The sequence below is a fragment of the Thamnophis elegans genome, chromosome 17 (assembly GCF_009769535.1).
Source record: "Thamnophis elegans isolate rThaEle1 chromosome 17, rThaEle1.pri, whole genome shotgun sequence".
NCBI classification, from domain to species: Eukaryota; Metazoa; Chordata; class Lepidosauria; order Squamata; family Colubridae; genus Thamnophis; species Thamnophis elegans.
In genome coordinates, this window is record NC_045557.1 from 869,099 (window position 1) to 881,171 (window position 12,073).

Here is a 12,073-nt window from a genome sequence, read left to right on the forward strand (position 1 = left end):
TCCTCCTCCTCCTCCTCTCGGGTGGCGCTTCCTTCCTTCCCTCCCCCGCCGGGCTCCTCCGTCCTCCTGCAGGGGAGAAAGAGAGGCGGGTCACGGCAGCGTCCCCCTCACCGCAGGAGAGGCCCAGGCCGAGGCCTCCCCTCCTGAGGACCCGAAGGAGACCCTCGCAGGCTGCCACTCCGTCTCAGCAGGCTCTACTTACTTCCGGTTTCTCCGCCTCCGAAGGGAACCGCTCCTTCCGTCAGCTCTCTGGTTCCGAAAGTGAAGGCGCTCCATTTCCCAGCCCCTCCTTCCTGCGTAGCCCCGCCTCCTCCTCTCCAGGCACCACCTCCTTGTCGTTCCCCTGAAGGAGAGAAAGGGACCCGCTAGAACCAGGGACGTGCAGTCACTAGAGGCAGGGGAGGCGGGGCCTCACCAGTCTCCTGAGGGAAAGGAAGAATTTTAAATATTTTTTTAAAAAAATAATTAAAGCCAGGGTAGTTGCTACCAGATTCGAAGTCACAGTGGCTTGGTGTCTGCTCTCAGTGTTAACTATGGGAGGAGGCCAGAGAACTCGGGGCCTCTTTTGCTTAAGGAATTTTTCGCCTTTTAAAAGTTAAGGCGGAGTTAACAAGCGAACACTTTCAGATGCAAAAGAGGCACTGATTCTCCCGCCTCCTGATCGGGGAGCAGCGAATCATGCCTTAAGAGCACGCTTACGTTGGGCGGACAAGAGGAGAGTTGAGAGAGTTTCCACAGCTTGAAAAGGTGGATCGGACGGAGGGAGAGGGGGGTTCAAATTTATTGTAATTTAATTTGTAATTTGTAATTTAATAAAAAATTTAATTTTTATTGTGAGGTTTGTTTGTGTTTTTTCTTTCTTTCTTCACAGCGGTGGGGTCGGAGGAGGCAGGGGGGCGAGGCGGCGGAGCACGGAAGCGGCAGGGACGTTCTCGCCGCTGTGTTTCAACAGGCCAGGCGTCTCACATTTATGTCTGCCATAAATGCGAGACACCTGGCCTGTTGGACACAGTGGTGGTGGGGGGAGGAATTGGCTGGGTGGGCTGGCTGGCTGGGGAGAGGAGACCCCTTTAAAGCCCAGCATCGAGCGGGGAGGAGGAGGAGAAGAGCGGTGAGTCCAGGCAGGGAGCAGGTCGGGCGAGGGGTAGGTGGGCTGGCTGCAGGCCAGGGCAGCAGGATTGTTCATCGGAGGAGGCGGGGGGCAAGGCAGTGGAGCGCGACGGCGGCAAGAAGCAACACCCCTGCCACTGTGTCCGACAGGCGCCTCGCGTTGATGTCCGCCATAAACGCAAGACGCCTATCGGACACAGTGCCGGGGACTTTGCTCAAGCAGGAGATCCTTACAGTATAACAGAGGTGGAAGGGACCTTGGAGGTCTTCTAGTCCAGCCCCTTTGCTCAAGCAGGAGATCCTTACAGAATAACAGAGGTGGATCTTCCAACTTCACTCTGATTCCAATACCACTCCAGAAATGGTTAAGGGCCAGTGGTGGGTTCCGGATCTGGCATTGTCCACATGGACACGCGCATGCGTCGTAACTGCCTGCGATGCCCCCACAGGCCTCCACGCCGCTCCAGCTGCTTGGCGGAGCATCGCACAGGTGCTGTATGTGCCATGCGTGTGCATGGAAGTGCCGAAGGCTTAAAGCACCAGTAAGGAGCTCGGGCAGGTGGGTGGGCCCTCCGGAGCACCATCCCGGAACGGTACCCGGTGCTCCAGGCAGGCTCCGGTACGCCCGTACCAGGCCGTATCATCTGCAACCACCCCTGGTAAGGGGGCTCATGAAAGCCCCAGACGCTGCATTCAAAAAGGAGGTCAGAAGAGGGTCCATTACACACACTCGGATTTCAACCTAACAATTTGGTAATTTAGTGTATTAGCATTTCCGCATCCAATCCCAAAGTAGTTTTACAATTATTTCAATTGCTTTTCAGCATTTAGATATTTTTGTGCTTCACTTTTGTCTTTGTGGTATTTGGCAGTTTGAGATATTTTATTTCCTTCCGCTACTGTTCAAAAAACTGTTTCTGCATTTTCACTTTACACAAAAATTGTATTAAAAAACCCCTCACTGGCCCTAACCAAGATACTGCTGTTAAAAATTGTCTACCTTTACAAATGCATTTGATGATTAAAATATTAGCATATTTTAAATCAATATATTTCTTGGTGATTATAAAATTATTTCTGTATTCTCCAAACTTTGGGTTTTTTGCTTTAAAAAAATCTGTTTCCTGTTTTTAACTTTTTCAGTTCCTCTCATTTTTTTAAAATGTTTTGTGGTTATTTGACTACATGAAATGAAATGGGACTTTGAAATGTTTATTTACTGCTCTGGACCTGCAGTATGTTTGGGTATGAAATTGAATTTTTAGTCCTCTTAATTTAAGTAGCATATTCCCACAAAAAATAAATAATGGCGTTGTCTATATGTTTCTTATATTTTGTAAAGAAAAAATGCAGAAAATGTTTTCTATTTCTTGTGCTAGAATTTATTTCAAACTTATCTCCCTTTTTCTTGAGGTTCTCCAACTCAGCTTTTTGGGTGGAAATAAAGTTCCACCACAGTTTTAAATCTTTTAATCTGAAAATTATGATGAATCCAAAAAACAAAACATTCATTTCAGTCCTGGTTTGAATCTGCTAGAAACACAGTAAAAACAACTTACCAGCTCTTAAGAAAAGCACTGAGAAGCAGAGTCGGAGAACAATCTTGTGAGACATTTCAAAGAAACTTTGTCCAACTTTTTCAAAATGTATCTCGTTGTCCGCAGTTATCACTGTAAACAGGCTTCCCCTTTTGTGGGAGGGGAATTGAAACTTCAAGTCAAGAAATCCGTTAACCACATTTTATTTAGTGATATATTCAATGTATGTAGCTGCCATTAAAATTGGAACATCAACAACCCCCCAATAAGCCCCCAAAATAAAATAACAATAAAATCATTGAAACTATTTTGTTAAAAAATATACAATAGAAAAATGGAAGGAAAAAGATAGCAAAATTCAGAATGGGGCATCTTCCCACCAGGCAGCGCTTGTAGGTCTTGTATAAGGTGACCAGATTTTCAGATTGGTAAAGAGGGGACACCATGGACCAGAGGGGGGGGGCCTTGACTAAAAATTGTATATGGAGCAACAGAAATTTTCATACAACGCAAAAATAGTATTGTAATATGCATCCTCTTTTTCTTACTCATTGTGTTAATAATCTAAAACAAAATTAAAATTATACGATTTTATAATCGTATAATTAATACTATTAATACGATATAAAATTCAATGAGGGTGAAACACACCAAATCTGGCAAAGCTGCCTTGCACCAACCTGGCCTGCCCATAGAATAGCAGCCACTTTGAGACACATAAAGCTGGTCTGAACATATTGCATTTCTTGTAGTAAATATATTTTATAAACAATTAAAAAATAAAGTTCCCCCCCCCAAATAATTTTAAAAGATATTCTATAAATAAAAGAAATCCTTGAGTGGAAGTGGAGCTGCAGCCGGTGCAGCCGGAGCGTGTTTGCAGTAATGCCGCCCGGTTTTATTTTATTTTATCAATTTTTAGTACTCCTACCCGATTCTTTTTTATCTAATTAACATTTTTTGATGGAGATAACAGTGCAGAACATAATACAAACAAAAACTTTTGTTGCTGCTGAAGAATTAAATAAGCATGGGAAAAAGAAAGAAACGCCATGGCACCAGCCCAGGATCTCTTCCTTCAGTGAAGACAGCAAAACAGCCACGAATTGAGGAGCTCTTTGTTGGCAAGAGATCTGTAAGTAAAACTAACCCTCCCAGCCCCAACAATCTGGAGAGATTGGAACAGGACTGGCAAAAAGATATGGCAAATCAGCATTTACTAGACTTCTCCAATCGGGTGGAGGGGGAACAAAATGTCTGCCAGATTTTATCACAAACAACTAGCCCAACAACTTCCTTTATTGAGTCTAAGTTAATTCAGAGTATGGAGAGTTTACCCTGGGAAAATTCAACCGAGTTTATGGCAATGCCTTCTCACAGCGCAAACGGTGGTCTCAATATTTGAACAATTAAATGCCATCCAACATGATGTAGAGTCACTGAAAAAAGATTTAGCTGTTTTTCTTCAAATGCAATATCGGGCCCCAAGAACTCCCACTAAAGCTCAGGCAGAAGATTTGATTAACTCCCACTCGCAGGATAAGGAAAAGGCAATAGAACAAAGAGCCAGAGAAACAGTTAAAGAGACAGATAAAAGGAGACAGCCCTCTCAAAAAAACAATCCCCCCCCCAGACAAGGCAACGAGAGGAAAAGGTATCAAAAAAGAAGAAATCAGGAAAGCATCCCTCCCTCAATCACAACAATCACATCGCTCGCTACAAACACAAAGGATTGCTTTTAGAATCCATTTGAACAGACTTAATTATGGACGTTGGAATTCCAGAAGTGGGTTATTAAATTCCCTAAGCCAGCTTCTTCACTGTCACAGGGCATGATTGATCTCCGTGCTGTGGAGTGGTTACCTGAGGCCCCAAACTGGAAGCGGATCCTTCTGTCTTTCAAACAGTCCACCATTCCTCAGATGTTATTCAAGATGAAGGCATTTTTAGCCTCCTTCCAAATCTTTCCCATCAGAGTCTTTGGTGAGGAAAGGGTTAACCCTTTAATAACTAACATGCAAGCCTCCAAGGCGAATGACACCACCTCATTTTCAACCTTGGAAGAGAAAGAGAATGATAGTGGGAGTCAACCAGTCCTGCCCGGAGAAGAGATACTTAACAGCACAGAAGCTGGCCTCATTAACGCTTTTGGCGCTCTCCCAAGGAAAGAACAAGACAATATATTATTCAAGCTAGAAAATTTAAAGAAATCCTTATTGGTCACAATGGACACAGCAGAGCCACTTATAGACTTGGTTTCCCCAATAATTGAGCCTCTCACTTCACCCCCCCCAGAGGGCAAGAGATTGCATGAATTCAAGATCATAGAAAATAGAAGCCAAGACCCAAAGGGGGTATTAGAGGCCCCAGAAGAGATGGAGATGTTTTCATCCCTGTATGAAAATTCCACGACACCTTCATCACCGCCAGCTCCAAACCAAGATACTGAGAATCGACTCACGAAAGAGCCACCATTGCAAAAAATGAAAGATGACCTAATAACACCTTGCCCTACAACCAGAGAAGAGGCTTCGGAATGGCAAGCTGTGTTAGCTGGTGCTAAAGCCTCACCCCCTGAAGAAGTTCCTCAGGAGTCTACACATGACCTAGACGGGTCCTCCCTATTTTTAAAGAAGATCAATGCAGTGTGCGATGACACTTTAACCCATGGTAACAACCAGACAACTTCCCTGTGTATAAATCAAGTTTCCTGATGAGCTCCAAAAGTTGACCCACTCTCCCTTATAACCTGGAACATAGCAGGTTGGTCCGTCCCATCAAAAGACCAACTCTTTTTTGACTATATAACACAATTTGACATCCTCTTCTTGCAGGAAACCTGGACCTCCACAGAGATTCAGTTAGATGGCTATTGGGTCAACTCAATTCCGGCTGTTCCAAGCAAGGTGGGGGGGGAGAGCTAAAGGGGGTATTGTGACGTTAGTTAATACATCCTTGCATTTTAAATGTGTACCACTGCCACCTTTCCACTCATGGGTTGTAACTACATTACTCTTATTTAAACAGGTGGAGATTTTGCTATTCAATATCTATATTCCTCCACTTAATAAGAATAATGAGATTAACAAGATTTGGGACAGCATAGAAGATTTTATTCTTGGCTGTTCAGCCAAATTCCCCAAAGCTGCAATAATTATAGGGGGGGACTTAAACGCTAGGATGGGTCCAAATGATCAAGCATTATATAAGCAGTTTAAGATTTATTATGATGAAAATGTAACAGAGGAATCTTTGCATGCCAGACAATTTAAAGACCCTAAAGCTAATCGGGCAGGGTTATGTGTAAGACAAATGACTGAACATTTGGATCTGTGTATCCTTAACGGGTCCCCATGGAGCGATTTTCCAGCAGAATATACTTACCGGGGAGCAGGAAGAAAATCCACAGTTGACTACTGGATAATATCTTATGACCTCCTGACGTTCTTACAGAAGATAGAGGTAGACTCGCGATTGGAAAGTGATCATAATACAATACTCCTTACTCTAAGGTGACCAGACGTCCCGCTTTTGGCGGGACACACCCGCCTTCCAACGCATTTTCCCGCGTCCCGCCCGCCTTTTTAAAAAGCACGCTTTTTTTGGCGCTCGCAGCTCCCGCCCATCAGCTGCTAGCTTGCTGGGCTGGCTCATCGTTCTGTTCTCTATCCTACCTCCTACCTACAAATTTAAGCCAGCCCAGCCTGCCGCTCACAGATTGGATTGGCCTGGACTCCAGCCAATCAGTGAGCTGGCTGGGATGGAAAACGCGGCATGCTTAAAGTTTTCCATCCCAGCCAGCTCACTGATTGGCTGGAGTCCGCTTAGCATGCCGCATGAGTCCCCCGCCCATCCGTTGCCGCTCGCATGGGCGGGGTAGCGTAGCGAGTGAGCGGGGAGCGAGCTCGCCTTTCCAGCTCCACTTCCGGACAAGGAAAAACCTCTGCGAAAAGTGCCACCTGGGGCCGCCGCTTCTTCTCCGAACTCAGAGTAAGTGACGGGCGGGGCGAGTGAGGGGGGGGTGGCGGGATCGCCACCCGCTGCACTGCAGCTGACTCACCCCGGGCCAGGCGGGCTGGGAGGCTCTGGGCGTCCAGGCGGGAAGAGCACAGAGAAAGGCAGAGCGGCGCTCCACGCGACTCTGCTATTTCTGCTGGAGGAGTCCCTAGATAGGGAAGGCGGGTGGCGAGGCAGAGGAAGGGAGCGCAAATGGTGGATCCCGGGCTCATATGCAGAGGGAGCTCTCCAGGCACAGGAGCACTGGAAAAGTGCTCCGCTCATGCACCCACCGGGACGGAGCACGCTCGCTCCAGCCCTGCCTGCCGGCACGACTTTGAAGTCTTGGCTTGCCGCTTGCCTTCCACTTCGGCCCGCGCGGAAGGCAATCCAGCCCTTTCAAAGTCATGCCGGCAGTTTAGAACTCGCCCGCAATTCAGCGAAAGATGTTTCGCTGAATGGCGGCTGAGGGGCACGCTAAAGTGCCAGCATGAGTTTGAAGGGCTGGCTTGCCGCTTGCCTTCCACTTCGGCCCGCGCGGAAGGCAATCCAGCCCTTTCAAAGTCATGCCGGCAGTTTAGAACTTGCCCGCCATTCAGCGAAACATATTTTGCTGAATGGCGCTGAGGGGCACGCTAAAGTGCCAGCATGAGTTTGAAGGGCTGGCTTGCCGCTTGCCTTCCACTTCGGCCCGCGCGGAAGGCAATCCAGCCCTTTCAAAGTCATGCCGGCAGTTTAGAACTCGCCCGCCATTCAGCGAAAGATGTTTCGCTGAATGGCGGCTGAGGGGCACGCTAAAGTGCCAGCATGAGTTTGAAGGGCTGGCTTGCCGCTTGCCTTCCACGTCGGCCCATGCAGAAGGCAATCCAGCCCTTTCAAAGTCATGCCGGCAGTTTAGAACTTGCCCGTCATTCAGCGAAACATGACTTTGAAGTGCTGGCTTGCTTGCCGCGTTTCCCCGGAGCGCTCGGGCTCCTTCTCTGGGCAGAGTTGGAGCCTATCCTCCACCTCCTCCCAACGGAGGGGCGCCCTAAAAAAAAAAAAAAGGAGCCAAGCCGTTCCAAAGATGTGAAGGGAAGCAACCAGATCGCAGCGAGGAGAAGGAGGAGGAAGTAAATACAAGTATAATAAATACAAGTATTTATTATACTTGTATTTATTATACTGTGGATTTGGTCTGCATCAACCTGCCGCCTCCCCTCACCAGGCAAATCGCGGTGAAAACTCTGGGTGAGTCTCTGCGGAGAGCTTGGTGGGCAGCTGGCTGGACTTCTAAGAGGTGGGGGGGAGGAGCAGCAGCTCCTTGAAATGGAAAAAGGCTTGCTTCCCCCTCCCCAATGAGACGCCTTCCACGATAATAGGAGAGGAGAGCTAAGAGAACAGGGCGGGGGTTGGGAGAAGGCATGGGACCGGGCTCGGATTTGCCATTTGAGAGAGAGAGAGAGAGGAAGGGGGAGAACACGAGTGTGTGTATCCCTCCTTCCTTCAGCCCAACACTCTAGCCCGGCTTGGCTCCCGCTTCGTCTGTCCTGCCTCTTCGCTTCTCTGTTCGATTGTTGAAAGTGGGAGCCAAACCGGGTCATTCCTTCCAAGAGGCAAGTTTCCGTTCTCTTAGCTACGTTCTGCCTTGTGATTGCTGTCTCCAGGCTCTCCTCTCCTATTATCATGGAAGGTGTCTCATTTGGGGGAGGGGGGGCAGGCCTTTCTCCATTCAACAGATCCAATATACAGAGTTTTATTTTTTGGCCCTAAAAATATTGTCACTGAGGATGACAGAAATTTCTTCATCATTGCTATTGGCCTCAAGTAGCAAATAATTAAACATGGTTTTTAGTGTACTTAGTTAGCTATCTGCTTTTTAACATTACATGGTATCAGTTTCAAGAATGCATGCAATCCTGAAAATTTGTAACAAACTTGTTGAAGGGCCTATGAAATATTTTCTAGTTTAGTGTAGAATAAGTATTCTTAATAAAAGAAAAAGTCATTTTTATTTAATCAATTGCATTCCTGTTTATAATGGCATTAATTAACTAAACTGGAAATAAATCTATGTTTTGCTAGAGTTTTAAAATTAAAAAACCTTACATTTTGTTGCTATTATTTTAATCAGAGTTTTGCCAAGTGAAATTATATAATGGTTCCTCATGTCTCTGTAATTTTCTAAATCTCATCCAGAAGTACCACAGAATCTGGCATTTTCAGCAGAATGATGCTGATGCTAATAAAACATCCTGATTTTTGGTGAAAGGATGGAAAGAGGAAGGAAGGAGGAAGAGAGATCTAAAGAGCAGAAACACAGAAGGCAGATAGGCAAGAGGAAGGAAGGAAGGAGAAAGAATGGAAAGGAAGGAAGGCTAGAAGGAAGAAAGAGGGAGGGAGGGAGGGAGGGAGGGAGGGAGGGAGGGAGGGAGGGAAGGAAGGTGAAAGGAGGAAGGAAGGAAGGGTACTTCCACTTGTAGGCCTGGGACTGAATGCAGGAGGAGTCTCTCCATAGGATCAGCTGCTCCTCTGATCATGGTCTATGAAAATGTTACTGCCTGCCTGATGCAAATTTAGACAGATGGTGCTTTGGGCTGCCCCTCAAATCCCCCCTTTACTCCTCCCCCTGTAGAATTCAGCCCCCTGAGTTTTGCCTTTGAGGGGCATGTGTGGTTATGGCGGATGGCAGAGTCAGCTGGAGGTTGAGAGGGGATTGGGGCTTTTGTCCGCCTGTGGAGTTCTCCCCATGGACAGGATGGGATGTTGGCATGAAAGGGATCCGGGCACAATCTCACCTGTTCCAAGTAAAGTTGCCTTTTGCAATTGGCTACCGGTAATCCTCGACTTACGACCAGGATTGATCCCCCAATTTCTGTTGCTAAGGGAGACGTTTGTTAAATGATTTTTGCCTCATTTTGCGACCTTTTATTGCCACGTTAAGTGAACCATGGTGGTTGTTAAGTCAGGAACATGGCTGTTTAGTGACCAAAATTACAATGGCATTGAAAAAAGTGACTGATGACCATTTTTCACACTTAGCGACCATTTTCACACTTAGCGACCGTTGTGGCATCCTCATGGTTACGCGATCAAAATGTTGATGTTTGGCAACAGATTCGTATTTCTGATGATAGTTTGAAATGGTGACAGTATAAATTATTGCTGGTGTAATACTTAACAATGGTTTTTAAGGATTTCTTTTATTTATAGAATACCTTTTTTATTATTTTGGGGGGATTTTTACTTTTAAATTGTTTATAAAATGTATTTACTACAAGAAATGTTCCTTTTTGCAAATGTGATCTTTGCAAATCTTTGTGATGTAATATGTTCAGACCAGGTTTATGTGTCTCAAAGTGGCTGCTATTCTATGGGCAGGCCAGGTTGGTGCAAGGCAGCTTTGCCAGATTTGGTGTGTTTCACCCTCATTGAATTTTATATCGTATAAAGAATGGAAGGAGGAAGGAAGAGAAAAAAGGAGGAAGGGAGTGAGTGAGGAAAGAAGAGGATGGAAGGAGGGAGGAAGGAAGGAAGAGAGGGAAAGAGCAGAAGACAGATAAGGTAAAGGTAGATCAGCAAGAGGAATGAAGGAAGAAGTGAGGAGTCTCGAGGAGGGGGAAAACATTTAGTGACCAAAGTTACAATGGCATTGAAAAAAGTGACTGATGACCATTTTTCACACTTAGCGACCATTTTCACACTTAGCGACCGTTGTGGCATCCTCATGGTTATGCGATCAAAATGTTGATGTTTGGCAACAGATTCGTATTTCTGATGATAGTTTGAAATGGTGACAGTATAAATTATTGCTGGTGTAATACTTAACAATGGTTTTTAAGGATTTCTTTTATTTATAGAATACCTTTTTTATTATTTTGGGGGGATTTTTACTTTTAAATTGTTTATAAAATGTATTTACTACAAGAAATGTTCCTTTTTGCAAATGTGATCTTTGCAAATCTTTGTGATGCAATATGTTCAGACCAGGTTTATGTGTCTCAAAGTGGCTGCTATTCTATGGGCAGGCCAGGTTGGTGCAAGGCAGCTTTGCCAGATTTGGTGTGTTTCACCCTCATTGAATTTTATATCGTATAAAGAATGGAAGGAGGAAGGAAGAGAAAAAAGGAGGAAGGGAGTGAGTGAGGAAAGAAGAGGATGGAAGGATGGAGGAAGGAAGGAAGAGAGGGAAAGAGCAGAAGACAGATAAGGTAAAGGTAGATCAGCAAGAGGAATGAAGGAAGAAGTGAGGAGTCTCGAGGAGGGGGAAAACATTTAGTGACCAAAGTTACAATGGCATTGAAAAAAGTGACTGATGATCATTTTTCACACTTAGCGAACGTTGCGACCATTTTTCACACTTAGCGACCGTTGCGACCATTTTTCACACTTAGCGACCGTTGCAGCATCCTCATGGTCACGTGATCAAAATTTTGTTTGGCAACAGATTCGTATTTATGCTCGTTTCAGTGTCCTGGGGTGACCTTTGGCAAAAAAAATTTTTTTAATCAAGCCCCCCCCCCCCCCCCCGGTCAAGGGTGTCCCTCTTTTCCAATCTGAAAATCTGGTCACCTTACCTTACTCTCACATTGCACCAGAATTCTCTAAGGGCAGGCACAGCCTACCTACCCAGGTTAGAAACTCAAAATACCCAGATAAGAATTAAATGGAATGAGAAAAATGCTAAGGAAGTTTCCAAATGGATGTTAGCCCCTGAAACCTTAGAGTTACGTACATCTCTATTAAGAAATAACTGTGGGGGATCTTACCTAGAGAGGTTTGAATCCTTAATTTTAAATTTGAATTCAGTTCTCAGTAACAGATCACTAGCTCACCCCAAAATGCTAGTTTCAAAAAGCAAAAAATGGTTTGATAGAGATTGCGTTCAACTAAAAAAGATATATAATGAGGAATACAAGAAAAGTAAAGGTGCCCCCTCCGAGGAGCACACTTACTACTTAACGCAGCTGAAAGCACAATATAAGAAGCTTCTAAAAGAAAAGAAAAGTGTGGTTCGGAGGGAGTCTTGACATAGATTAATTACTTCAGTCAGGACAAAAAAATACATCCCTTTTTGGTACATCATCAGGGGATTGGGGAAACCTCCCCTACCCCTAAGGTGACCAGATTTTCAGATTGGTAAAGAGGGACACCCTTGACCGGGGAGGAGGGGAAAGGGGGGGGGGCTTGATTAAAAAATTTATAGGGAGCAACAAAAATTTTCATACAAGGCAAAAATAGTATAGTAATATTTTTTTATTTCAACATTACAATTTACAAATATAAATTGTAACTTGGCAAACATCAAAATTTTGATCAAGTGACCATGAGGATGCTGCAACGGTCGCTAAGTGTGAAAATGGTCGCTAAGTGTGAAAATGGTAATCAGACACTTTTTTCAATGCCATTGTAACTTTGATCACTAAATGAACTGTTTGAAAGTTAAGGCT

General features: G+C 45.1%; 1 long non-coding RNA gene across 1 annotated transcript; it reads right to left on the bottom strand.

Moving 5' to 3' along the window:
- Window positions 1-24: 24 nt before the first annotated feature.
- Window positions 25-3,247, bottom strand: LOC116520279. The gene is made up of 3 exons (XR_004256745.1): window positions 2,670-3,247; window positions 203-422; window positions 25-66 (listed from the first exon to the last, which is right to left on the bottom strand). It is a non-coding gene; the product is annotated as an uncharacterized LOC116520279 (long non-coding RNA).
- Between the last annotated feature and the right edge of the window lie 8,826 nt (window positions 3,248-12,073).